Consider the following 26,348-nt stretch of genomic DNA (forward strand, 5'->3'; position numbering starts at 1 on the left):
TTTGGTTCTAGTTTTGTAAAATGAACAGGTGGTTATTTGAATGAAATGCTTTTTATTATATGAATAACTACCCAGTGGAGTGACAGAGCAGGTTGATAAACTAAATGTATTGAATAGGGCAGCAGTGTGGAGTAGTGGTTAGGGCTCTGGACTCTTGACCGGAGGGTTGTGGGTTCAATCCCCAGTGGGGGACACTGCTGTTGTACCCTTGAGCAAGGTACTTTACCTAGATTGCTCCAGTAAAAACCCAACTGTATAAATGGGTAATTGTATGTAAAAATAGTGAGCTATCTTGTAACAATTGTAAGTCGCCCTGGATAAAATAATAATAATTGAATGAATTATGAAATCAGATGATATAGGTGAGAGAGTGAGAGGTTTGTATTAAACAGTCCAATTACAGTATTTCTAAAAAGGTTTTAGTAGATTAACTGCTTATGACTGCGAGGATGGGAAACAAAGGTAAATATTTTCATACAATACTCTGCATTTATATTACTGCGTCCAACAGTACTTTCGGTAAAGCTGTATTTGGGTCTGTAGTTGTTGTCCCCGGTCTGTACAAAGTGTATTCATTCAGGAGAAGCAGAGTCTTCAGTAACACAAGTGGAGGGGCAGCACAGGGACGTTACAATGAGGGGCACATTGTAGTTATTTATTTTAAATTGTTTTAAATGCTTTGACACTATTGTATAGTACTTTAGAGTATATATGTTTACATATATACATTCGAATTGGGATTATTTTCTGTTTAACGAATGTGATCATCAGAAATACTGTAACGGCAAATAAGTAGCCTAGAATGTGTGCATTGCAGAGAGCGTTTATTATTAAAACATGACGAGACATCTCTTAGGTTTCATTAATAACGCCAATATTCTATTTGAGTGACAAGTTACAAGTTGCAACAAAATCGTCAAAATGTAAGTGATTCAATGTATCCAGTAGGTGGCACCAAAACACTGTTCAGCTTTTACATTGTAGAGCTTAGATTGCATTGGTTGATAATGTACATTCCTCCTTGAATGAGTTCAGTAAAAAGGGGCGGACCTAGATATTTCGAACATAATTACTGATATTTTTGTGATACAATACTGAAATGATTGGGTTTTTTTTTTTTTTACCACAATATAAAGCATTCTTTAATTCTTAAACTGCTGCATAATAAAGTGAATGTACACAAACATCTTTGTTTAGTTAAGTTAAAATAATTTTGATCAAAACATTTTGCTTTTTAAATGAACCTTCAATGTATCTTCTAAGAATCTTCCTGTTTCTTTAACCTCTGTAAATCACCTCCTCACCCAGTTCATTGATCTCTGTAATCTCAATGCCTGCAATGGTAATGACTAGAGTTAAATCACCTCCTCACCCAGTTCATTGCTCTGTGTGTGTAATCTCCATGCCTGCAATGGTAATGACTAGAGTTCAATCACCTCCTCACCCAGTTCATTGCTCTGTGTGTGTAATCTCCATGCCTGCAATGGTAATGACTAGAGTTCAATCACCTCCTCACCCAGTTCATTGCTCTGTGTGTGTAATCTCCATGCCTGCAATGGTAATGACTAGAGTTCAATCACCTCCTCACCCAGTTCATTGCTCTGTGTGTGTAATCTCCATGCCTGCAATGGTAATGACTAGAGTTCAATCACCTCCTCACCCAGTTCATTGCTCTGTGTGTGTAATCTCCATGCCTGCAATGGTAATGACTAGAGTTCAATCACCTCCTCACCCAGTTCATTGCTCTGTGTGTGTAATCTCCATGCCTGCAATGGTAATGACTAGAGTTCAATCACCTCCTCACCCAGTTCATTGCTCTGTGTGTGTAATCTCCATGCCTGCAATGGTAATGACTAGAGTTCAATCACCTCCTCACCCAGTTCATTGCTCTGTGTGTGTAATCTCCATGCCTACAATGGTAATGACTAGAGTTCAATCACCTCCTCACCCAGTTCATTGCTCTGTGTGTGTAATCTCCATGCCTGCAATGGTAATGACTAGAGTTCAATCACCTCCTCACCCAGTTCATTGCTCTGTGTGTGTAATCTCCATGCCTGCAATGGTAATGACTAGAGTTCAATCACCTCCTCACCCAGTTCATTGCTCTGTGTGTGTAATCTCCATGCCTGCAATGGTAATGACTAGAGTTCAATCACCTCCTCACCCAGTTCATTGCTCTGTGTGTGTAATCTCCATGCCTGCAATGCTAATGACTAGAGTTCAATCACCTCCTCACACAGTTCATTGCTCTGTGTGTGTAATCTCCATGCCTGCAATGGTAATGACTAGAGTTAAATCCTAGTGGTCAGGTGTAACCCCTTTTCATTCTCTTTTATTTAAAATATATTCCGATGCTGCAGTAATTTTAATGTGCCCAGCAAAAGTCAATGTAAAGAGTGTATAAACAGAACACACTTCTGCTTTTCTGCGGTCAGTCAGCTCTGCGTTCATTTCTGAGAAGGAAATACGTGTGTGTGGTTAGTGAGAGGAAGTGAAGGCAGGCAGGGTTTAAATTGAGCCTGAATACTGGAATGCAGCCCTGCACCCCCTGTTAAACTGACAAGAGGGGATTCTGAAAAGGGGAGATTGTGACTAACTTTTTGCGGTTGCAGCACCCCCCAACGGTCACAAACAAAGATCTATTATAAAGGTGTGGTCTAATGAAAAACAATTCATGTGAAAATCTGCGGGGGACATTGAAGCAGGGTTTCACTCTAACTATTCTCCTGTTGAATGCAAACCTACAAGTGTGGTGTTCTGTGTGTCTCTGCTCTGGGGCCTCTTGCCACCCCTCCTCAAAGGCTCAGCCGCTGTAGAGCCTCACCCCTCTGAAGGAGACTCCCTGCTGGGACAGAGGGGGACCCCCTGGACAAACAGTCACTTCAATCCAGCCTGAAGCTGCCCCTGCCTCGTGCATCATTGCAGGCAGCCTCCAAAAGAGATGTTACAGACTGGCTGGGCAGTGAGACATGGTTCCAGTGGCAGAGTGGGGGAGCTCGCAGGTAGCTCACATTATCACTGCTCATGCTATCCCAGCTCTCTGGATTAAAAACCTCCAGTGATGCCAACCCAGCAGCTTCATGAGCACCAAAATAAAACTTGGTGAGGGTGTTCTTTAGTGTATTGCGAGAACCAGAATCTGAGAATATGAAGAGATGTCTGTCTGTCACATTCACATTGTGCACATTCAGTGGATGTAGGTCCTAGTGGTGCTTTTCATCATACTGATAAGACTTTTAATTTTACACAGTATGTTACTAACATATTATTTCAATGATTTCTTTATGGAGCATCTCCATGTAGAGCAGGTGCAGTGTGAGTGTTTATGTTACTGTGTGTCACTGTGAGGGGGAGAGTTTGTCTAGTTGATGTATTGAATTAATCATCTAAAGCTGTGTGAGTTCAAGCTTTCTGAATCCTCTAAGTTGCAGCATCTCTTGTCCAGGGATGTCCTGCCCCGTTTACAGGGATTGAAGACCTTAACATTAACATCTCCTCTAAATAATAATCTAAAGTGTCAGTTTAATGTATTGCCATCACTTCCTGTGCACCCTGCTATGTGCTCATCCTCCAGCACTTCCTCTCACTCAACCGCAGCCCCTGAAGCCCTCCTTCACTGGACTGAATGCTGTGCTCTGCAGACAGGAAGGGGCTCGCTCTCATGTTCTCATTTTAAAATGACAGCTTCCTAACTGCTAGGAAACATACTGTCTACCCACCCCCTCTCTCCTGCTTCATGAATTCAATGATTAACACATTGAATTGTTTAAACAAGCGTTGCATTGATCAATGAGGATGATCTCGTTATTATAAATTAAAAAACATAATGTAATAGGAATCTGATGCATATAATTATTAGGGGTCAAGTCTAAAAGAAGAGATTTGAGTGTGTGACCAACTACAAGCATCGTCAAGCAAAATATGCATGGTTTATATGGCATTGCAGTGAACTGTTCAACTCTGCAGAGACATGCATATATATCTACAGACGTGCTCAAATTTGTTGGTACCCTTACAGCTCATTGAAATAATGCATCATTCCTCCTGAAAAGTGATGAAATTAAAAGCTATTTTATCATGTATACTTGCATGCCTTTGGTATGTCATAGAATAAAGCAAAGAAGCTGTGAAAAGAGATGAATTATTGCTTATTCTAAAAAGATATTCTAAAATGGCATGGACACATTTGTTGGTACCCCTTAGAAAAGATAATAAATAATTGGATTATAGTGATATTTCAAACTAATTAGTTTCTTTACTTAGTATCACACATGTCTCCAATCTTGTAATCAGTCATTCAGCCTATTTAAATGAAGAAAAGTAGTCACTGTGCTGTTTGGTATCATTGTGTGCACCACACTGAACATGGACCAGAGAAAGCAAAGGAGAGAGTTGTCTGAGGAGATCAGAAAGAAAATAATAGACAAGCATGGTAAAGGTAAAGGCTACAAGACCATCTCCAAGCAGCTTGATGATCCTGTGACAACAGTTGCAAATATTATTAAGAAGTTTTAGGTCCATGGAACTGTAGCCAGCCTCCCTGGGCACGGCCGCAAGAGGAAAATCGACCCCAGATTGAACAGAAGGATAGTGCGAATGGTAGAAAAAGAACCAAGGAAAACTGCCAAAGAGATACAAGCTGAACTCCAAGGTGAAGGTACGTCAGTTTCTGATCGCACCATCCGTCGCTTTTTGAGCGAAAGTGGGCTCCATGGAAGAAGACCCAGGAGGACTCCACTTTTGACAGAAAAACATAAAAAAGCCAGACTGGAATTTGCTAAAATGCATATTGACAAGCCACAATCCTTCTGGGAGAATGTCCTTTGGACAGATGAGTCAAAACTGGAGCTTTTTGGCAAGTCACATCAGCTCTATGTTCACAGATGAAAAAATGAAGCTTTCAAAGAAAAGAACACCATAGCTACAGTGAAACATGGAGGAGGCTTGATTATGTTTTGGGGCTGCTTTGCTGCGCCTGGCACAGGGTGCCTTGAATCTGTGCAGGGCACAATGAAATCTCAAGACTATCAAGGCATTCTGGAGCGAAACGTACTGCCCAGTGTCAGAAAGCTCTGTCTCAGTCGCAGGTCATGGGTCCTCCAACAGGATAATGACCCAAAACACACAGCTAAAAGCACCCAAGAATGGATAAGAATAAAACATTGGACTATTCTGAAGTGGCCTTCTATGAGTCCTGAACTGAATCCTATTGAACATCTATGGAAAGAGCTGAAACTTGCAGTCTGGAGAAGGCACCCATCAAACCTGAGACAGCTGGAGCAGTTTGCTCAGGAAGAGTGGGCCAAACTACCTGTTAACAGGTGCAGAAGTCTCATTGAGAGCTACAGAAAACGTTTGATTGCAGTGATTGCCTCTAAAGGTTGTGCAACAAAATATTAGGTTAGCGGTCCCATCATTTTTGTCCATGCCATTTTCATTTGTTTTATTATTTACAATATTATGTTGAATAAAAAATCAAAAGCAAAGTCTGATTTCTATTAAATATGGAATAAACAATGGTGGATGCCAATTACTTTTGTCAGTTTCAAGTTATTTCGGAGAAAATTTTGCATTCTTCGTTTTTTGTGGAGGGGTACCAACAAATTTGAGCACGTCTGTATATATATATATATATATATATATATATATATATATATATATATATATATATATACACACACACCATTTTAAATCTGTATTTATGCTTGGAGGTGTATTTACTATTGACAAGACTCTCAATATACAGTGGCTCTCAAAAGTATTCACCCCCCTTGGACTTTTCCACATTTTATTGTGTTACAACATGGAATCAAAATGGATTTAATTAGGAGTTTTTGCCACTGATCAACACAAAAAAAGTCCATAATGTCAAAGTGAAAAATAAAATCTACAAATTGTTCTAAATTAATTACAAATATAAAACACAAAAAAAATTGATTGCTTAAGTATTCACTCCCTTTGCTATGACACACCTAAATAAGCTCTGGTGCAACCCGTTGTCTTTAGAAGTCACATAAATTAGTTGAATGGAGTCCACCTGTGTGCAATTAAGGTGTTTCACATGATTTCAGGTTAAATACACCTGTCTCTGGGAGGTCCCACAGCTGGTTAGTACATTTCCTAACAAAAACAACATCATGAAGACGAAATAACATCCAGGCGAGAAGGGCACTAGTCAGGGAGGTCACCAAGAGGCCTATTGCAACTCTAAAGGAGTTACAGTCTTCCACGGCTGAGCTGGGAGACACTGTGCATACGACAACAATAGCCCGGGTGCTTCATAAAACTGGCCTTTATGGGAAAGTGGCTAAAAGAAAGCATTGTTAAAAAAAACCTCACATCAAATCTCGGCTAGAGTTTGCCAGAAGGCATGTCGGAGACTCTGAGACCGTGGAAGAAGATTCTATGGTCTGATGAGACCAAAATAGAGCTTTTTGGCCTCAACACTAAGCGCTATGTTTGGCGCAAGCCTAACACTTCATCCTGAGAACACCATCCCTACTGTGAAGCATGGTGGTGGCAGCATCATGCTATGGGGATGCTTCTCTGCATCAGGGCCTGGAAAGCTTGTGAAGATAGAGGGCAAAATGGATGCAGCAAAGTACAAAGAAGTCCTGGAGGAAACCCTGCTGAAGTCTGCAAGAGACCTGGGACGGGAGAAGATTCATCTTCCAGCAGGACAATGACCCCAAACATACAGCCAAAGCCACACTGGAGTGGCTTAAAAACAAAAAGGTCAATGTCCTGGAGTGGCCCAGTCAAAGCCCGGACCTCAATCCAATTGAGAATATGTGGAAAGAGTTGAAAATTGCTGTTCACCAAAGGTCCTCATCCAACTTGATGGAGCTTGAGCAATTTTGCAAAGAAGAATGGGCAAAAATTGTAGTGTCCAGATGTGCAAAGCTGGTAGAGACTTATCCAAATAGACCCAAGGCTGTAATTGCTGCCAAAGGTGCATCTACCAAATATTGACTCAAGGGGGTGAATACTTCTGCAATCAATTATTTTCTGTTTTGTATTTGTAATTAATTTAGGACAATTTGTAGATTTTATTTTCACTTTGACATTATGGACTTTTTGTGTTGATCAGTGGCAAAAACTCCTAATTAAATCTATTTTGATTCCATGTTGTAACACAATAAAATGTGGAAAAGCCCAAGGGGGGGGGGGGGGGGGGGGGTGAATACTTTTGAGAGCCACTGAAACTATATGATAGACATTCCTATAAACTTCTACTGAACAATATAACAATTGTATACAGGTAGATTTATACAGAACAATAGTGTCATTCCTATAGTTTTGTACTATGTGTTTGTTTGTTTATGTGTGTGTGTTTGTGTATGCCTGTCTGTGTGTGTATGTGTGTGTTTCTGTGTGCGTATCCATGTGTGTGTGTGTGTGTGTGTGTATCGGTGCATTTTTTATTCCATTTGCCAGTACAGGTTTTTTTCGACCCCTCAGTGCTCATCCAGTTCAGAGTGCTGTTTGATCACAATATTTTGTCAAAGGATCCCAATGATTCAGCATCAATGATTCAGCATCAACAACATGGCAAGGAAACCCATCCCATACCCTCAGCACTCTGTGTAGAGAAGTGTTTCAATCCACTCAACATGACAAGGAAACCCATTCCATACCCTCAGCACTCTCTGTGTGTAGAGAAGTGTTTCAATCCACTCAACATGACAAGGAAACCCATTCCATACCCTCAGCACTCTGTGTAGAGAAGTGTTTCAATCCACTCAACATGGCAAGGAAACCCATTCCATACCCTCAGCACTCTGTGTAGAGAAGTGTTTTAATCCCCTCATTTAAACAGTGGTTTCACCAGACAAGTTTTTGAGTAAAGTGTTCTTGTTTTCCAGCAGCCAGTTGGTTAACAGAAGTTTTATCTTCTTAAATATAATGAAGAAGATGTTAGATTCTAAGTGTAAAAATAAATATTCCTTGAAATGAGATCATGTGGCTATGCTCTATCAGATGACAGAATCAGAGGTTTAGATGTTTCTGGTCATTTAGGAACCTGTATGTTTAAAGAGACGTCATGGGAGGAGCCTGTCTGTTTAAAGAGGTGTCATGGGAGGAGCCTGTATGTTTAAAGACACGTCGTGGGAGGAGCCTGTATGTTTAAAGAGGCGTCATGGGAGGAGCCTGTATGTTTAAAGAGGCGTCATGGGAGGAGCCTGTATGTTTAAAGGTGTGAAGTTTCTACATTGAGCTCATCTCTAAAAGTGTCACCAGACAGAATGCAGGCTTGTGAACTTGCTGCACTTATATGTCAGTGCTTTATTAAACATTCTGCTGGTTTGGGAACAGTTAGAGTGAAAGATTCGGGGTTTGTAGGGAAAAAAAACTGTTAGGTAGTGTCTTGTGGTCATTTTATATACAATTAAGCACAAAATCAGTTAAATTAAATAGATCATTGTAAAACAAGGAGGCACATGGGCACATGATAAAGGTGAGCCTGTGCTTCATGGTAATGTCATGCTAAGTGTGTAGGAGTGTAGTAAAATAAAAGGGTGGTTGGTACATGCATGGTAAAGCATGGTAAAGCTATGACCAAACATGGTAAAGGACAAGGTGACTTGGTAAAGAATAATAAATGCATGTAGAAGCTTTGTAAGAGTGATTAATTATCAATTACTATCTATGATGGATTATAGGAACCTGAAAACTGTGCATGTTATTATTATTAGGGCTTCTAGTTTTCAGTTTTAGCCTATAAAACCCGTTAAAAATCCCTGATACAAAAAAAATGAAATCTGTGTATAGCCAATAAACACTGGAAAACACAGGAAAAACACTGGAATGGTTCCTCAGTTCACGTTGACCACCCCTTTCCCATTAAAAAACAAAACAAAAAACCTACTACTACAAAAAAAAACTAGAGGGGGGGACAGAGAAGACTTGAGGTGGAGAAGCACGCAGACTTCGAAGTGAGTGCTTCCTGTGAGACTGAGGGACAGTGAGGGAGGCACGAGAGAAGACTTGAGGTGGAGAAGCACGCAGACTTCGAAGTGAGTGCTTCCTGTGAGACTGAGGGACAGTGAGGGAGGCACGAGAGAAGGCCTCTAGCTGTGAAGCAGTGAAAGAGCCCAGAGTGAGTCTGAAGAGAATGAGAGTGCGTGAGAAGAAAGGAGAGTTCATGTGAGGGAGAGTGAGATGAAGACCGTGAAGTGAGAGGGCAGGAACTTTTTATTATTTTGGAGTGAACCCCGGCCCCAGACAGGGATTCGCTGTCCTGTCAGTTTGTTTGGAATACCATCTGGTCTCCCTGAGTCTTACTTCACTGACGACGCGAGGATCGTTACAATACTTTAAACCCACCCCAACTACTGGATGGCTGCGCATTCCTACATTTCCATTGGTGACTCCGCTTGCAAGATTTAAAACGAGATTACAAGGAGGCTTGTTCGCGGGATTTAAAGCTGTATTACAGTTAAAATACAGAGGATTTAAAACAGAAAGTTCAAATTGTGGCGAAATGTAAAAAAACTAAAAAAATGCCTGGACACAAAACCCCAGAAGAATGTGCCGTGACCAGAAGGATTTCATTGTGGAAGACAGCAAAGGAAAGAAGGTACAACTGAAGTGAGCGTGTACTGTCGAGTTACTGCTATACATATTGTGATACATGAAGTAACCGAAAAACAGTAGCCCTAATTATAATGTACGTACAGTGTGTGTGTGTGTGATTCCTTGATTGATTACTTCATAAGAACATAAGAATTTACAAACAAGATCCCAGTGTATCAACACATGGAGAGGTAACCCACTCCATACCTCACCACAGAGGGATTCTGCTTCAGCATCCAGCTGGTTAATAGAAGTTTTAACTTATTAAATATAATGAAGTTGTTTGATGTAAAAAAAAAATATACCCCGAAATGAGATCACATGGTTATATTCTGTCAGATGACAAAATAAGACATATTAGAAATAGATTTGTGGTCATTTACTAAATAGGCACAGTGGGAGGAACCTGTATGTTTGCAACTTCAAAACTGAAGTTTCTACATTGACCTCAGTTTTCTGAAAGTGTCTCCAGACAGAATGCAGGCTTGTGAAGTCGCTGCACTGATATGTAAGTATTATTGCTGGTGCTTTATTAAACATGCTGCTGATTATCCATCTGGTTTGGGGACAGTCAGAGTGAAAGCTTCCGGGTTTGAAGACTCGATCGTAATTTCAAATCTATTTTGAGGTGGTGTCTTGTGGGAATGTCATGGTAAAAGCAGAGTGTGCAAGCCAGGTAAATGAAATAGAGTTTTGTAAAACATACTGTATGCATGGTAAAGTAGGGAAGTGTTTCATGGTAAAAGTGTAGTAAAGTGTAGAAAAGCTAGTCAATGTATGGTAAATGAAATGTAAGTGTGGTACTGCATGGTCCATGGTAAAAGTATAACACGGTAAAGGACAGGCAGTGTCTTTACTGGGTTAATACTATATAGAGGTTAGCAGTGTCTTTACTGGGTTAATACTGTATAGAGGTTAGCAGTGTCTTTACTGGGTTAATACTGTATAGAGGTTAACAGTGTCTTTACTGGGTTAATACTGCATAGAGGTTAACAGTGTCTTTACTGGGTTAATACTGCATAGAGGTTAACAGTGTCTTTACTGGGTTAATACTGTATAGAGGTTAGCAGTGTTTTTACTGGGTTAATACTGTATAGAGGTTAACAGTGTCTTTACTGGGTTAATACTGCATAGAGGTTAACAGTGTCTTTACTGGGTTAATACTGTATAGAGGTTAACAGTGTCTTTACTGGGTTAATACTGTATAGAGGTTAACAGTGTCTTTACTGGGTTAATACTATATAGAGGTTAGCAGTGTCTTTACTGGGTTAATACTGTATAGAGGTTAACAGTGTCTTTACTGGGTTAATACTGCATAGAGGTTAACAGTGTCTTTACTGGGTTAATACTGTATAGAGGTTAGCAGTGTTTTTACTGGGTTAATACTGTATAGAGGTTAACAGTGTCTTTACTGGGTTAATACTGCATAGAGGTTAACAGTGTCTTTACTGGGTTAATACTGTATAGAGGTTAACAGTGTCTTTACTGGGTTAATACTGTATAGAGGTTAACAGTGTCTTTACTGGGTTAATACTATATAGAGGTTAGCAGTGTCTTTACTGGGTTAATACTGTATAGAGGTTAACAGTGTCTTTACTGGGTTAATACTGTATAGAGGTTAGCAGTGTCTTTACTGGGTTAATACTGTATAGAGGTTAACAGTGTCTTTACTGGGTTAATACTGCATAGAGGTTAACAGTGTCTTTACTGGGTTAATACTGCATAGAGGTTAACAGTGTCTTTACTGGGTTAATACTGTATAGAGGTTAGCAGTGTTTTTACTGGGTTAATACTGTATAGAGGTTAGCAGTGTCTTTACTGGGTTAATACTGTATAGAGGTTAACAGTTACTGTGACACCATGTGTTACAATCTCTGGTGATTGTTGTAATAATTAGATGTTTTCAAAGGTTTTTAAACATTTAAAAAAAACAACATAACATGTGGTCAAGTAAAATGCATCACACCAAAATATTCCACATGAACGGAAACATCAGCATCTCCACATGGATGAAACCAAGTGCAGTTGTTATCATTGTATTTTATTCTAGATATTTTACAAAAGTCACAAACAGACGCTTCAGTGCATTCACACCTTCATCAGGGCATCAAAGCATAAACAAGAATCACACAGATATATACAATTACAGATCATTACACATACATAACAACTGCTATAAACAAGAATCACACAAATATATACAATTACAGATCATTACACATACATAACAACTGCTATAAACAAGAATCAACACAAATATATGCAATTACAGATCATTACACATACATAACAACTGCTATAAACAAGAATCAACACAAATATATGCAATTACAGATCACTACACACACATAACAACTGTTATAAACAAGAATCACACAAATATATACAATTACAGATCATTACACATACATACCAACTGCTATAAACAAGAATCACACAAATATATACAATTACAGATCATTACACACACATAACAACTGCTATAAACAAGAATCAACACAGATATATACAATTACAGATCATTACACATACATAACAACTGCTATAAACAAGAATCAACACAGATATATACAATTACAGATCATTACACACACATAACAACTGCTATAAACAAGAATCACACAGATATATACAATTACAGATCATTACACATACATAACAACTGCTATAAACAAGAATCAACACAGATATATACAATTACAGATCATTACACACACATAACAACTGCTATAAATGGACCCGTTAGACAGATTTATACAAAAACACAAATGCATACAAAATGAATTTTCAAAAATACAAATGAATATAAAGGACAAAAATACACACTGCATTAAAAAAAAAAAAGTTGTAATTCTTCATAGATACTTATTCATAAAAGTCATAAATAATCTCTCTAGAATCAGACAACTGTGATTATAGCACAAGCAAACATAACTTTGAGATCTGTTCATTGTTAGATATGTAAACTGTGGTTGTTTGTTACAATCATGGTTTTAAATTAATAAAGATACATTTTATTAAGAAAATAAATGAGCAGGATTTAAATAATTAATCCTTTTGAAGAATGACGAGAGTGCGACCATGAATGTCTCTACGAAAACTTTTTGGTAAGCTGTTTAAACTGGTAGTCTGGCTGAAAGAATTCTGAACTATTGTTTTTCAGTAGAGACTTCACATCTTGTTACATTATATATATGTGTGTGTGTGAGTGTGTGTGTGTGTGTGTGTGTGTGTACAATTTCCATTAAAAATAATGCTAATTGTTTCATTATTTGGTATTATGAAGGTACTTCTTTTATGAAATATGAAAATGAAACACTATTTGTAAGGCTTTTTGAATTACCTTCATAATTAAAGCACTTGAACAAAATGTCTGCAATTTTTCCTGCTTTGGTCACAATCGAGCTGAATCTTTTGAAGATCTTGCAACGATTTATGCAGGCCCTTAATTATTTTAATATTAACTCATGAATTGTGTTTCGGTGGGAACACTAAAAATAGCATGAGGAAGCTGCACCCCCCTCAAACATAAAAGCCTCTGCAGGTGTCATGGCAAATTACTCCCCCCCCCCCCCAAACTGCTACGCAATGGGAGTCTTATTTCCATCCCTGCTTATAGATCACAATTAATAGACTAATAGATAATTGTGCTGCCAGTGTAACGGGCTGTGTTGTGTGATGCACTGCCATTGTGGATTCTGACCCCTGCTGGTGAGATGAGATTAAAAGCTCTATAACCACACATGCAGAGGAGCCTGGCTCTTTTGCATAGGGGTTAAGATGCTCACCTGTGGTGTGTGGTCAGCAGTGTGTGCCCAGCCTTCTCCCTGTTACACTGATCACACCCATTATTGAACTGAATTCACAACTCAAGTCTGCTTTCTTCTCTTCACTATAAACACTGGAATCAGTATGAATACTGAACTACAGCTACAGAACTGTCAGTTTACTAAACCCCATGCGTGTGTCCAAGTTAATGAAGGATTATTATCATGTGACATTGTCTTGCTTGTTTTTACTCTTCCCTCACCTTTACAATCATTCAAAGGGTTCTTATTGAAATGACTCAGATCTTGTGTTTGTATTATTTGGTAAGTCTGTGTTAAGGTGCTTTGACTATGAGTTCAGGAGCTGCCTGTCATATACATATTTAATATAGGCTAGATTAGAGTGTCTTTATATTATTATATACACCAGCAGCAAGTAGTGCACAGCAGTGTGTTACTAACAAAACAAGAGAAGGAAACCTGATCAAAAGTGTGCGATCACTAGATGGCGCTGTCTCTTACTTCTCCCTGTGTTAGCACATGTTACATGTATGTATGACAGCACCTATAACTGATGAGCACGGTATAACAATGGTAAAAGCATTGGAAACAGCAACATGACTGTGGTGCTTTTATAAGGGTCTAGTCCCTGACTGTCTCTCTTGTGTTTTTCAGTGCTGACTGTAGTGAGCTGCTCCAGACAGTATGAAGGTAAGAGAACAGTTTACAATGTGAACATAGTTTAAAAACAGGATTTACAATTCATGGTTGAAAAGCATGAAGCTCGTTTGAGAAATGCCACTTTTCATGTTAGGTCTGTGTGTTGAAAACAGGCTGTGACAATGCAGACACAAAGTGAAGAGACTGGTAAAGATTCTCATCCTGCTTCCTGATCATCTATAAAAAACACACTTTTGAAATCAGCTTTCCTTTTCTTCTGTCCAATATAACAATTTAATAAAACAAAGAATGACTCGAGCAAACACTAGCCATTACAGTGCCATACTGTCCTCCACCAAGAGGCTATGTGTGGTATTGCTGGAAAGCTTTTCAATAAGAATATTACATTGGCTGATTGCTAATCAAGGTTTTAAAATCCAGATTCTTACATTATTATAGCATGATTATCAGTGGTTCCCCTTTTCTTCTTGTGTTCTTCTTAGTTCTGAACCCAGGACAAGAGGACACAGTTCTTTACAGTGGTGAGGGTATGGAATGGGTTACCGAGTCTTGTTGGTGATGTTGAATCTTTGGGATCCTTTAAGACCTGACTTGATAAAAGCTACTACACTGTAAAAACAAGTTGAGTTTACTGAACAAAACTGAGGAAACTCAGTGAATAATGTTGTGAACTCAATAACACTAAGTTAGTACATCTTAACCAAAGCAATGTAATTCAATTTCTGCAACTTGAATAATGTGAGCTTCAGTAAATTCTTACGTGAATACATTAACTTTAATCACATTTTATTAGGATAAATGACTCCAAAGTGACTGCTATGTTAATAAGAAAGTGGATTTTATAGTAGTTCCTACATGGAATCACTGTGAGCTTGGATTGATCATTGTGTGTGGGGTTGAGGTGGGTTCTACTGGCTGGATATATCTCTGGTACAAAGACAGTGAGGACACTCCAGTGCTCCAGACTGCTGGCCGCAGTATAACTGGTGACAGCTACACAATCACTGCAGCTGCTGTATCTGACCAGGGCCAGTACTGCTGTCGAGGACAAAGAAAAAGTCGATCAAGTTCCTCTAAGCTCAGACATCCTGTGACAGTAACTGTGTCTGGTGAGTTTATTAACTCAGCTGCTACTGTAAACTGGACTAATTGCTGCCTGATTGACCACAGACATCCACTTTATATGTTTGTGTTCAAGGTCATAGTCATATTGAGAGAGATTCCTTGTGAATTCTTTTTACTCAAAACTCACAAGTAGAGCCTGGAATGGGTCAAACTGCTACTATTCCTATTGTATCACAAGTACAGCCTGCAATGGGTCACACTGCTGCTATTCCTACTGTATCACAAGTAGAGCCTGCAATGGGTCACACTGCTGCTATTCCTACTGTATCACAAGTAGAGCCTTCAATGGGTCACACTGCTGCTATTCCTACTGTATCACAAGTAGAGCCTGCAATGGGTCACACTGCTGCTATTCCTACTGTATCACAAGTAGAGCCTGCAATGGGTCACACTGCTGCTATTCATACTGTATCACAAGTAGAGCCTGCAATGGGTCAAACAAGTCATTAGTAGAATATCAACTTGAAGAGGACGACTTTGTAGACTTGAAGTCATTTATAGTCATTTGAAATAATTTCAAGTTATCAAATATATATATATACTGTATATATATATTTTTTACTCAACAATTCAGGATATTTAAGCAAATCTTTTAAGGTTTTCAAAAATTCCTAGTAATGGCTGTTATAATTACTTTTTATTAAGTAAACAAAAGTAATTCCAGTAGATTCAAGTCATTTGTAGTAATTATTCACAATGTTCTAGTAATTATTTTAATAAAGCTAATTAAAAATATGAAAATTGATTTTAAAAGCATGGTTTAGCACTCAAAGGGCAGCAGTGTGGAGTAGTGGTTAGGGCTCTGGACTCTTGACCGGAGGGTCCTGGGTTCAATCCCAGGTGGGGGACACTGCTGCTGTACCCTTGAGCAAGGTACTTTACCTAAATTGCTCCAGTAAAAACCCAACTGTATAAATGGGTAATTGTATGTAAAAATAATGCGATATCTTGTAACAATTGTAAATCGCCCTGGATAAATAAATAAATAAATAAATAAATCAATAATAATAATAATAATAATAATAATAATAATAATAATAAAGGGTGTATGCAGCAAAACTCACCCTTAGCTCGCCATCACCACAAAGGAACAGGGATCTGTAGATATGCACCACACAGGTGGATATATGCAGGGACAGACAGACCCTCCTTAAATATCCAGGATCTGATATTCTCAGTGACCTGAACTAAATAATGGTAATAGCAAGTTTCATGACAGCTAGAGAGCTGGTTCTCCAGATATATGCAACAATGTAAGAGTGACATACAGAGGGACGGTCGGGCAGACAGACAGACGCCCCTCCTCTATATCTCAAGAATCTGATAGGCTCAATAACTTCAGATAAATAATGTTTACACCAAGCTTCATGACAGCTGGATGAGTGGCTCTCCAAATATAAGAACACAATGTGTATGACGGCCTCCCCATCACAGCTGCAGTGTCTGCAAACACTGACAGTCAGCAGGGTGGATCCCTTTGTAATGCTTGTGTTCATGAGCTATCAGTTCCTGTGATGCTGTGTCTGTCATTAACCCCGCTGGTGATGCAATCCCCTGTGAAAGGGTGATAGTGGAAGCGCTCATCTGATTTTATCCATAGATCTGAGGAAACACTTATCCAATTGTCAGGAAACTTGGTATTAAGCTTATTTAGCAGAAGATATTGAGAATATGGGATTCTGGGGATATATGGGGCCGTCTGCCTGTCCGTCCGTCCATCTGTCCAGCTGTATGTCACTCTTATATTGTTGCATATGACACAGTACGCTGGAGTACTCTGTGCAAATCTGCCATTTTTATCAATTTGTTTCTGTAGCACAGAGTCCAAATACATACAGCAGAAATCCATTTATAAAATGTAATTTAACACTGAGATGCATGTTATTCTGTTTATAAAGTGTAATTTAACACTGAGATGGATGTTATTCTGTTTATAAAGTGTAATTTAACACTGAGATGGATGTTATTCTGTTTATAAAGTGTAATTTAACACTGAGATGCATGTTATTCTGTTTATAAAGTGTAATTTAACACTGAGATGGATGTTATTCTGTTTATAAAGTGTAATTTAACACTGAGATGCATGTTATTCTGTTTATAAAGTGTAATTTAACACTGAGATGGATGTTATTCTGTTTATAAAGTGTAATTTAACACTGAGATGGATGTTATTCTGTTTATAAAGTGTAATTTAACACTGAGATGGATGTTATTCTGTTTATAAAGTGTAATTTAACACTGAGATGGATGTTATTCTGTTTATAAAGTGTAATTTAACACTGAGATGGATGTTATTCTGTTTATAAAGTGTAATTTAACACTGAGATGGATGTTATTCTGTTTATAAAGTGTAATTTAACACTGAGATGGATGTTATTCTGTTTATAAAGTGTAATTTAACACTGAGATGCATGTTATTCTGTTTATAAAGTGTAATTTAACACTGAGATGCATGTTATTCTGTTCATGTCTAGAGCTCACATGACATTGCACAAGTAAGATTCCAATGCTGTTGTAAATTATTATTACTAATAGTTTGTACAAAAAAATATTTATTCACTTACATACATTTTTTTGAAAACTATAAATAGCTTTTTTAAGCAAATCTGCATTGAAACTTGTATTCTGTGTCACTGAGTTTCCTCCAAAACCAGTAAAAATACAGTAATCAGTTCATACTAAATTAAAATAAACAGACTGTATTACATGTAGAAGAGCTGTGAATAATGCAATACAAGCTGTATTGCAAGTAGAAGAGCTGTGAATAATGCAATACAAGCTGTATTACATGTAGAAGAGCTGTGAATAATGCAATACAAGCTGTATTACATGTAGAAGAGCTGTGAATAATGCAATACAAGCTGTATTGCAAGTAGAAGAGCTGTGAATAATGCAATACAAGCTGTATTACATGTAAAAGAGCTGTGAATAATGCAATACAAGCTGTATTACATGTAGAAGAGCTGTGAATAATGCAATACAAGCTGTATTACATGTAGAAGAGCTGTGAATAATGCAATACAAGCTGTATTACATGTAGAAGAGCTGTGAATAATGCAATACAAGCTGTATTACATGTAGAAGAGCTGTGAATAATGCAATACAAGCTGTATTACTCTAGCTTGTATAAGACAGCATTATAATAAATTCATGCTGAAGTCTGATATTTATACATAAAAATGATGCTTCACTGACAGTGAATACAAGCCATGCTGCTAAGCCTGTGTGTCTTTATCTTTTCTTGTGCTCTTTGCTTTCTCTATGTTCTATTCACGTGTCTGTTCAGTTGTATTACATGCATGTTTAGCTGTGAGAATCTGCCTTTGTACAAAGCTCCTCGTGTTTGTACCAGTTATGTAGGACTGGGGTACAAGGCTGCCCCGGGGTACCGCATGGTGTCTCACATCTGAATAACCACTAATCCAATTATCATTAAACTTGCTATTGACATAATCTAGCATTGCTGTAGAGATTATCACATTGTGGGGATATAGGGGGGTGTTTGTCTGTCAGTACAGCCGTCCATCTTTATGTCACACTTCCATGCTTGCAGATATCTGGAGAGCTTCTTTTTAACCGTGATTAAGCATCTCTGCAGCTGACGCAGAGTTAAAGGTGTCGTTATTATGAGCAGAAACAGGTCACTGAAACACTCTAGTTGTTGGAATAGTGTATTAATAATAGACAGATTCTTAACATATTGATTTCCTTGTGGAACAATATAGGATAAACACAGGAGAGGGAGAGGAGTGCTGAGTGCTGTCTAATCTTCTCTCATCTGTCTCTACAGAACGACCCCAGGCTGTCCTGACCCGGGAGCCTGCATGGAAACAGATATACGAATCAGAGAGTGTCAGGTTCAGGGGGGTTACACTGACTGGAGATTCACATGGTACAAAGCTGGGAGGAATGCTCCAGTAACCCAGGATTACTACAGCAGTATAGATGGTGACAGATTCACAATTAGCTCTGCTACTGGAGACCACAGTGGGGAATATACCTGTAAAGGTGAAAGGAGAGGTAACCCATCGTACTCTAAAACAAGCGATGCTCTTACACTGATAGTATCAGGTAAATCATTTCAAACACTCTGAATTCTAACATTCGGATCCTCTCCTCTATTGTAGACTCCAGACGGGGCTCTCTGTCTCCCGACTGCCTTCCTACCTGAGTGCTGTCTGCCCTGCCCCCTCTCTTTCTCCCTGCATTTGTACCACAAACACACTGAGAGAGTTCCTCTATTTACACTGCTCCTCCGCCCTTCTTTCCTTCTCATCGGTGTCAGTGCTGTCTGCCCCTCCATTCCATTTCTGTCACCTTCACACACTGAGAGGATTCCTCAATCTACACTGAACTGTTCCTGCCTTCTCATCAGTGACACTGAGTGCTCCCTCTCTGTCTGCCTCTATCCTTTCACAAGCACACACTGGGAAGGTATTCATGTCCCTCTGGGATACACATGCACATGTAAAGTAGATACATCATAACAAGCGGTTTTAAAAGCACAATTACAGAATCTAGTGTGTAAAGTTTTTCTTTGAATGAAAGAGGGAAATGCGCACCTAATGCTGTTGTCTCCTCTATTTCAGTGGACAAGCCTAGGCTGTTCCCATTTACACAACTATCAATGATTACATAAAACACCTGTTCTTAGTGATTTGTTAATTAGACCTTATCGTATACGTAACACAGATAAGTATCTAATGTGGTGATGCCATCTAGTGGTTCACCCTCGTAATTGCACCCCATTATAGTCCCCAGACACCAACACCAGCATAAATCATGGAAAAATGAACCTTTTAATACGGAGACTGATATACTCCTCGCTCTGCCACACTATGTATGCCTTTCCACATTGGCAAGATGGTCCACTGTAACCCCAAGACCCTTTAAACAGTCTTCCTGCTCTGTTTCTCCCATTCATTTTCCACAGACCCAATGTGCAGCACTTTCATTACATATCAAAGTGGGATTGATGAGGGCTTGGGGTGTGCAGCACTTTCATTACATATCAAAGTGGGATTGATGAGGGCTTGGGGTGTGCAGCACTTTCATTACATATCAAAGTGGGATTGATGAGGGCTTGGGGTGTGCAGCACTTTCATTACATATCAAAGTGGGATTGATGAGGGCTTGGAGTGTGCAGCACTTTCATTACATATCAAAGTGGGATTGATGAGGGCTTGGGGTGTGCAGCACGTTCATTACATATCAAAGTGGGATTGATGAGGGCTTGGAGTGTGCAGCACTTTCATTACATATCATGGGCAGCAGTGTGGAGTAGTGGTTAGGGCACTGGACTCTTGACCAGAGGGTCATGGGTTCAATCCCCGGTGGGGACACTGCTGCTGTACCCTTGAGCAAGGTACTTTACCTAGATTGCTCCAGTAAAAACCCAACTGTATAAATGGGTAATTGTATGTAAAAATAATGTGATATCTTGTAAGTCGCCCTGGATAAGGGCGTCTGCTAAGAAATAAATAAATAAAATATCAAAGTGGGATTGATGAGCGCTTGGGGTTGCTGCACTTTCCATAGCATTACATATCTGTACTCCAGCACTGCCTCTGTCTCTCTAAGGAACCTCTATACTCCAGCACTGCCTCTGTCTCTCTAAGGAGCCTCTATACTCTAGCATTGCCTCTGTCTCTCTAAGGAGCCTCTATAATCCAGCACTGCCTCTGTGTCTCTAAGGAGCCTCTATACTCCAGCACTGCCTCTGTCTCTCTAAGGAGCCTCTGTACTCCAGCACCACCTCTGACTCTCTAAGGCGCCTCTATACTCCAGCACTGCCTGTCTCTCTAAGGAGCCTCTATACTCCAGCACTTCCTCTGTCTCTCTAAGGAGCCTCTATACTCCAGCACTGCCTCTGTCTCTCTAAGGAGCCTCTATACTCCAGCACTTCCTCTGTCTCTCTAAGGAGCCTCTATACTCCAGCACTGCCTCTGTCTCTCTAAGGAGCAGGGGGCTCTGGGGAATCCCACTATATGGAAGACGCTGGTTCTGATTGAGTTGAATATCTTGGTCAGACAGCTTCACAATCACTAACCTGTCTTCATATCATCTTTTCATAGCTCTGTTCTGCAGGGTGACTCTGACAGCATCTCCAGGAGCCACAGTGAAGGAGGGAGAGGCTCTTAACCTGACCTGTGAGGAAGCAGTGAACAACCCCCCCCCCGCCCTGAACTCCACTACACCATTGTGAGAGACGGGGAGCCTGTGACTAACAGCACTGACTCTGCACTGTACAGCATAGCCAGCACTGAGAAGAGCCACACTGGGAGCTACACGTGTGCTGTGGAGTCACCGGGAGTGAAGAAGAGCAGCCAGGAACTACACATTGAAGTGCAAAGTAAGATTACAAACCCGTCCTAAATGACTATTCTCACAGTAAAATAGGTCACATTGTGACAGAATAAACAGACCACAGAATTATCAGCAATTACAATACAATGATTCATATAATCCACTTTTTAAATGCAATCATTAAACTTATATATCTTTGTAAATGTGAACCAATTATATTCCTGTGTGAAGAGATAAAGCCTAAACAGACCACTGAATTACCAGCAATTACAACACAATGGATTGAGAACAAATACTGCACAGTACAGACACTGTTTTTATACAGTGCCGTGAAAAAGTATTTGACCCCTGTCTGATTTTCTGCATTTTTGCATATTTTGACACTGAATGTTATCAGATCTTCAACCAAAACCTAATATTAGATAAAATGGACCCTGAGTGAACAAATAACACAAAAAAGATACATATTTCATTTATTTATTAAAGAAAGTTATGCAACACCCAATGCCCCCGTGTGAAAAAGTAATCGCCCCCTTAGACTCAATAACTGGTTACGCCACCTTTAGCAGCAATAACTGCAACCAAACGCTTCCTGTAGTTATTGATTAGTCTCTCACAGCGCCGTGGAGGAATTTTGGCCCACTCCTCCATGCAGAACTGCTTCAACTCAGTGACATTTGTGGGTTTTCGAGCATGAACTGCTCGTTTCAGGTCCTGCCACACCATCTCAATGGGGTTTAGGTCTGGGCTTTGACTAGGCCATTCCAAAACATTACATTTCTTGTTCTTCAACCATTCTGATGTAGGCTTGCTTGTGTGTTTCTGATCATTATCTTGCTGCATGACCCAGCTGCGCTTCAGCTTCAGCTCACGGACGGATGGCCTGACATTTGCCTGTAGAATTCTCTGATACAGAACAGAAGTCATGGTTCCTTCAATGATGGCAAGGTGTCCAGGCCCTGATGCAGCAAAGCATCCCCAAACCATGACACTACCACCACCATGCTTGACCGTTGGTATGAGGTTCTTACTGTGGAATGCAGTGTTTGGTTTTCACCAGACATAACGGGACCCATGTTGGCCAAAAATTTCCAGAACTCTTGAGGATCATCCAGGTGCTTTTTGGCAAACTTGAGACTAGCATTCATGTTCTTCTTGGTGAGCAATGGTTTCCGCCTTGCTCCTCTGCCATGAATCCCATTTTTGCCCAGTGTCTTTCTGATGGTGGAGTCATGAACACTGACCTTAGCCGAGATGAGAGACACCTGCAGATCCCTGGATGTTGTTCTAGGGTTCTTTGTGACTTCCTGGACGATTTTACGCCTTGCTCTTGGAGAGATTTTGGCAGGACGGCCACTCCTGGGAAGATTCACTACTGTCCCAAACTTTCTCCATTTGGACAATATGGCTCTGACTGTGGTTCGGTGGAGCCCCAGAGCTTTGTAACCCTTTCCAGACTGATAGGCATCAACAACTTTTTTTCTGGAGGTCTTCAGGAATTTCTTTTGTTCGTGGCATGATGTGCCTCTAGAACCTGTGTGCTGACAACTTCACTCTGATGGTAAGGGCCAAAGTTAGTCAGATTTATATTGGGCAGGGCTGGCTCAAATCAGGCCTGGTTTTTAACCAATGTACTCAAACAGCTGACCCTAATTATCCCTTTAATTGGATTGAGTTAACTAGGGGGGTGGGGGGGGGCAATAACTTTTTCACACCTCAAGATTGCATGTTTGATTACCTTGCACACCAAACAAATGAAAGAAGCACCAAACTTTTGTGTCATTTTTTCTCTCAGACTCCCTCTATATACTACTACAACCCACAAAAAAATCTGACCAAATACAATGTGAAAAATGTGCAAAAATGCAGAAAATCAGAGAGGGGGCAAATACTTTTTCACAGCACTGTACTTTGTAAATTCAGTGGTGTATATTTCCCACTAATGTTTTAGCTTCATGTATGGGTTTGAACACATTTTAAACAAATCATTATTTTCTACTTTCTGACAATCAATCAAATGAAAACACATTAATTCCCTGACTGAGTTGGTTCAAATAAAATGCAGTTACAGCAGACAGCCATTCGAGTGACAGAGTGGCTGAAGGCTGTTCCTATAGAGCGAGTGTGAGCAGGGTAATGTTCTTGAATCCCTATCAGCTCAGTCAAGGTGTATGGAACTCACTAGCACACACTCATACTGTACCATCCTTCCCCCAGCGTCCTGGCACAGCGCTGTTGCTATTGGCTACAGAGTGAGCTTCTCTCTGATTCATTTCATTGTGTTCACTCTGCTGCTCCTTCAATACTGCAGGATCCAAGGTGAGACTCCCAGTCAGTGCACACATTTCACCTGGCCTGTCACAGCACACATGCAGGCTTCTTCTTAAACAGCACAGCCCAGTCTTAGGGATAGTTCATTAAATATGCACAGCTAATTTACAAAATACACATTTTGGAAGTTTGTATTTATTTTTGTTAACACCATTATAAGAAACAAACTGAACAATCTGTATATATTTTTCCAGGTTCCCCGTGTCTCGCTGGTGGTAAGTCAAGGTAAGTCAGTATTAGCCAGTATGTGTACAGACAGGGGGCAGCACTCGCTATCTCTATCTGTCATCATCCTTTACAGCACTGAAAATGGAGATGGAAACTTTCTGATTAGCCCTTTAAAAATCCCTCTTGCAAACTCTAACAGTGCCCTTCATTTAGACCTGTGTCCTAAGATGCTGCGTTGGGCTCATGTGGTTTGTTGCTGGTTTCCGGATTATAAAGATCTACTGTTTTGAGATATTGGACTCATAATCTTTATTCTTTGATTCTTCAATCTAGAGTATTGATAATAACCCTTTGTCAGTAATGTCACAAAGCTGCTGCCTCCACAGAGTGTCTTTACAGTTGATACACAGCTGCTCCTTACCCTGAAATGCACTCTGTGATTTCAATGGGACTTGATTACTCTGAAGCCTAGACGTGTCATCATCCTTTAAAGCTTCTGTTATTGCTGCAGTTAAACTCTGAGCCCTCCTTGTGTGTCTCTGACATCTGTCTCAGGAAAACCTCGGATCAGGATCAGGAGCAGTCAGCAGAGGGGATTGAGCTCTCCAGCCATGTGCAGCACACTGGAGTGGAACTGGAATAGTGCTGCATTACCAGAGACTGGAGTGGAACTGGAATAGTGCTGCATTACCATAGACTGGAGTGGAACTTCGTGTACCAGCAGAGAAATAAGTGGCCCAAGCGATTTAATCCCTTAAATGCAGTGCTTTGCAAGTTTGAGAATTGCATTTCACACTTAGACTGAATATGAAGTGAATAAGAAGCCAACTTCAGCCACATCAAATAATAAATAATGAAGTTTTTAGATCTTATCAGTAAAAAAGAAAATTAAAGGTGTGTAAAATATTACAACTTTTGTGCTGCAGAATTTGGTCCCCCATTAAATAATAGATAAAAAAGTATACACATTAAGCAAGTGTCTAGTTCTGATTCCTTTGATACACAGCTAATTAACTCACCCCAATATTAAAGTTTCACCCCCACTAGTATGCTTGATTTCTGCACATTAACCATGATTTACTCATTATATATGCTAATTTAGATATTGTTAGATTGAGAAGCTATCTTGTGTATTGCTTACAAAAAGCTTTCTGGTAGACTAAATGTATTATGCCATATGCTTAAATGTGGTATCCTCTAAACATTTGTAATCTAATACTGGAATGCAATTGTATTTAGAAACTATGGCAGGGGATACAAATTTTTCAGCTTCTCTGCACTGTGAAAAGCAAAACATGATTTAATCTCAGCATTACTTTAGTTCTTTCTGCTTTACATTTTGTATGTTTCCCAAATGAAATTTGGCATCGCCTGTCAGTTTAATTTTACCTTTGAGAAGATGGGATGACAAATATTACAGTATACCAGCCATAATATGTGGCATCCCCCTTTGAGAACACAGGGGATGCCAAATATTATAGTGAATAAGCTATAATATTTGGCATCCCGTGTTCTCAAGAGGGGGGGGGGGGGGGGTGCCAAATATTATATACTGTAATATTTGGCATTCCATCTTCTCAAAGGTAAAATTATCAAAGGTATTAGAACTAGACACTGGCATAATTTTTATATTTCTTAAATTTGCAGATACTAAAACGGGTGGTGTTGCCAGCATTATTAGGTGCATTAAAATAGGCCTTTAGATTCAATTAAGATCTTGCCAGGCATCTGGCAAATTATTTTTATTTAACGTGTACATAAGTGAAAAAAAAACAATTATAAAAATAGAAAAAATAAATTAGAAGAAAACAAACAAAAGAAAAAACTAGAACAATCCAAAGTAACGGCTAAGGTAATGGCTGGCTCTCTTTTTTTCTAAATGTTTTTGCACTTGTTGCAGAAAAACACGCAGCTGTCCAGATCTCCATCTCCAGGCCGGTTGCTTGGCTCGATGCACAGCCAGTGAAACCATAAGCTGCACCCATCACAAGCAACCTGTAAAAGCAGAATTTACTATCAGAACTTTAATAGTTTTGGCAAGTGATAGCTAGACATTTGAAACATACATCCATCCATTATCTGTAACCGCTTAATCCTATTGAGGGTTATGGTGAGCCGGAGTCTAACATGGCTGATACAGGGTGAAAAGCAGGACTACACCCTGGACGGGACGCCAGTCCATCGCAGTGAAACACACATTATATCCTTATTAACAAAAATGTATTCTAACATTATGTGATACATCATTATAATGTTATTAATATGTCTTCCTTGAATATTTAGTGGCAGTTTCTTTTGAATAGAACATCATTACAGAAAGTTCCCAGCGACAGCGTGTGGAAGCGACATCGTGGGAAAAGTACGAGTGGACAAGTACAACGCAGTTAGAAGCAG

General features: G+C 39.6%; 1 protein-coding gene and 1 long non-coding RNA gene across 3 annotated transcripts in view; one reads left to right on the forward strand and one right to left on the reverse strand.

Annotated features, from left to right (window-relative positions):
- LOC117971457 (zinc finger protein 624-like) overlaps window positions 1-26,348 on the reverse strand; it is a 183,008-nt gene that overhangs the window by 32,949 nt on the left and 123,711 nt on the right. The gene's annotated exons all lie outside the window — the stretch shown is intronic.
- LOC117398435 (uncharacterized) lies at window positions 9,053-25,426 on the forward strand. Of its 2 annotated transcripts, none has more exons than XR_004543935.2 (7): window positions 9,053-9,580; window positions 14,019-14,054; window positions 18,940-19,220; window positions 21,224-21,501; window positions 23,673-23,774; window positions 23,981-24,011; window positions 24,510-25,426. It is a non-coding gene; the product is annotated as an uncharacterized LOC117398435 (long non-coding RNA). The 2 variants fall into 2 exon arrangements; XR_009311505.1 differs by lacking the exon at window positions 9,053-9,580 and adding an exon at window positions 10,195-10,252.

Source organism: Acipenser ruthenus, chromosome 43, assembly GCF_902713425.1.
Source record: "Acipenser ruthenus chromosome 43, fAciRut3.2 maternal haplotype, whole genome shotgun sequence".
Taxonomy (NCBI): domain Eukaryota; kingdom Metazoa; phylum Chordata; class Actinopteri; order Acipenseriformes; family Acipenseridae; genus Acipenser; species Acipenser ruthenus.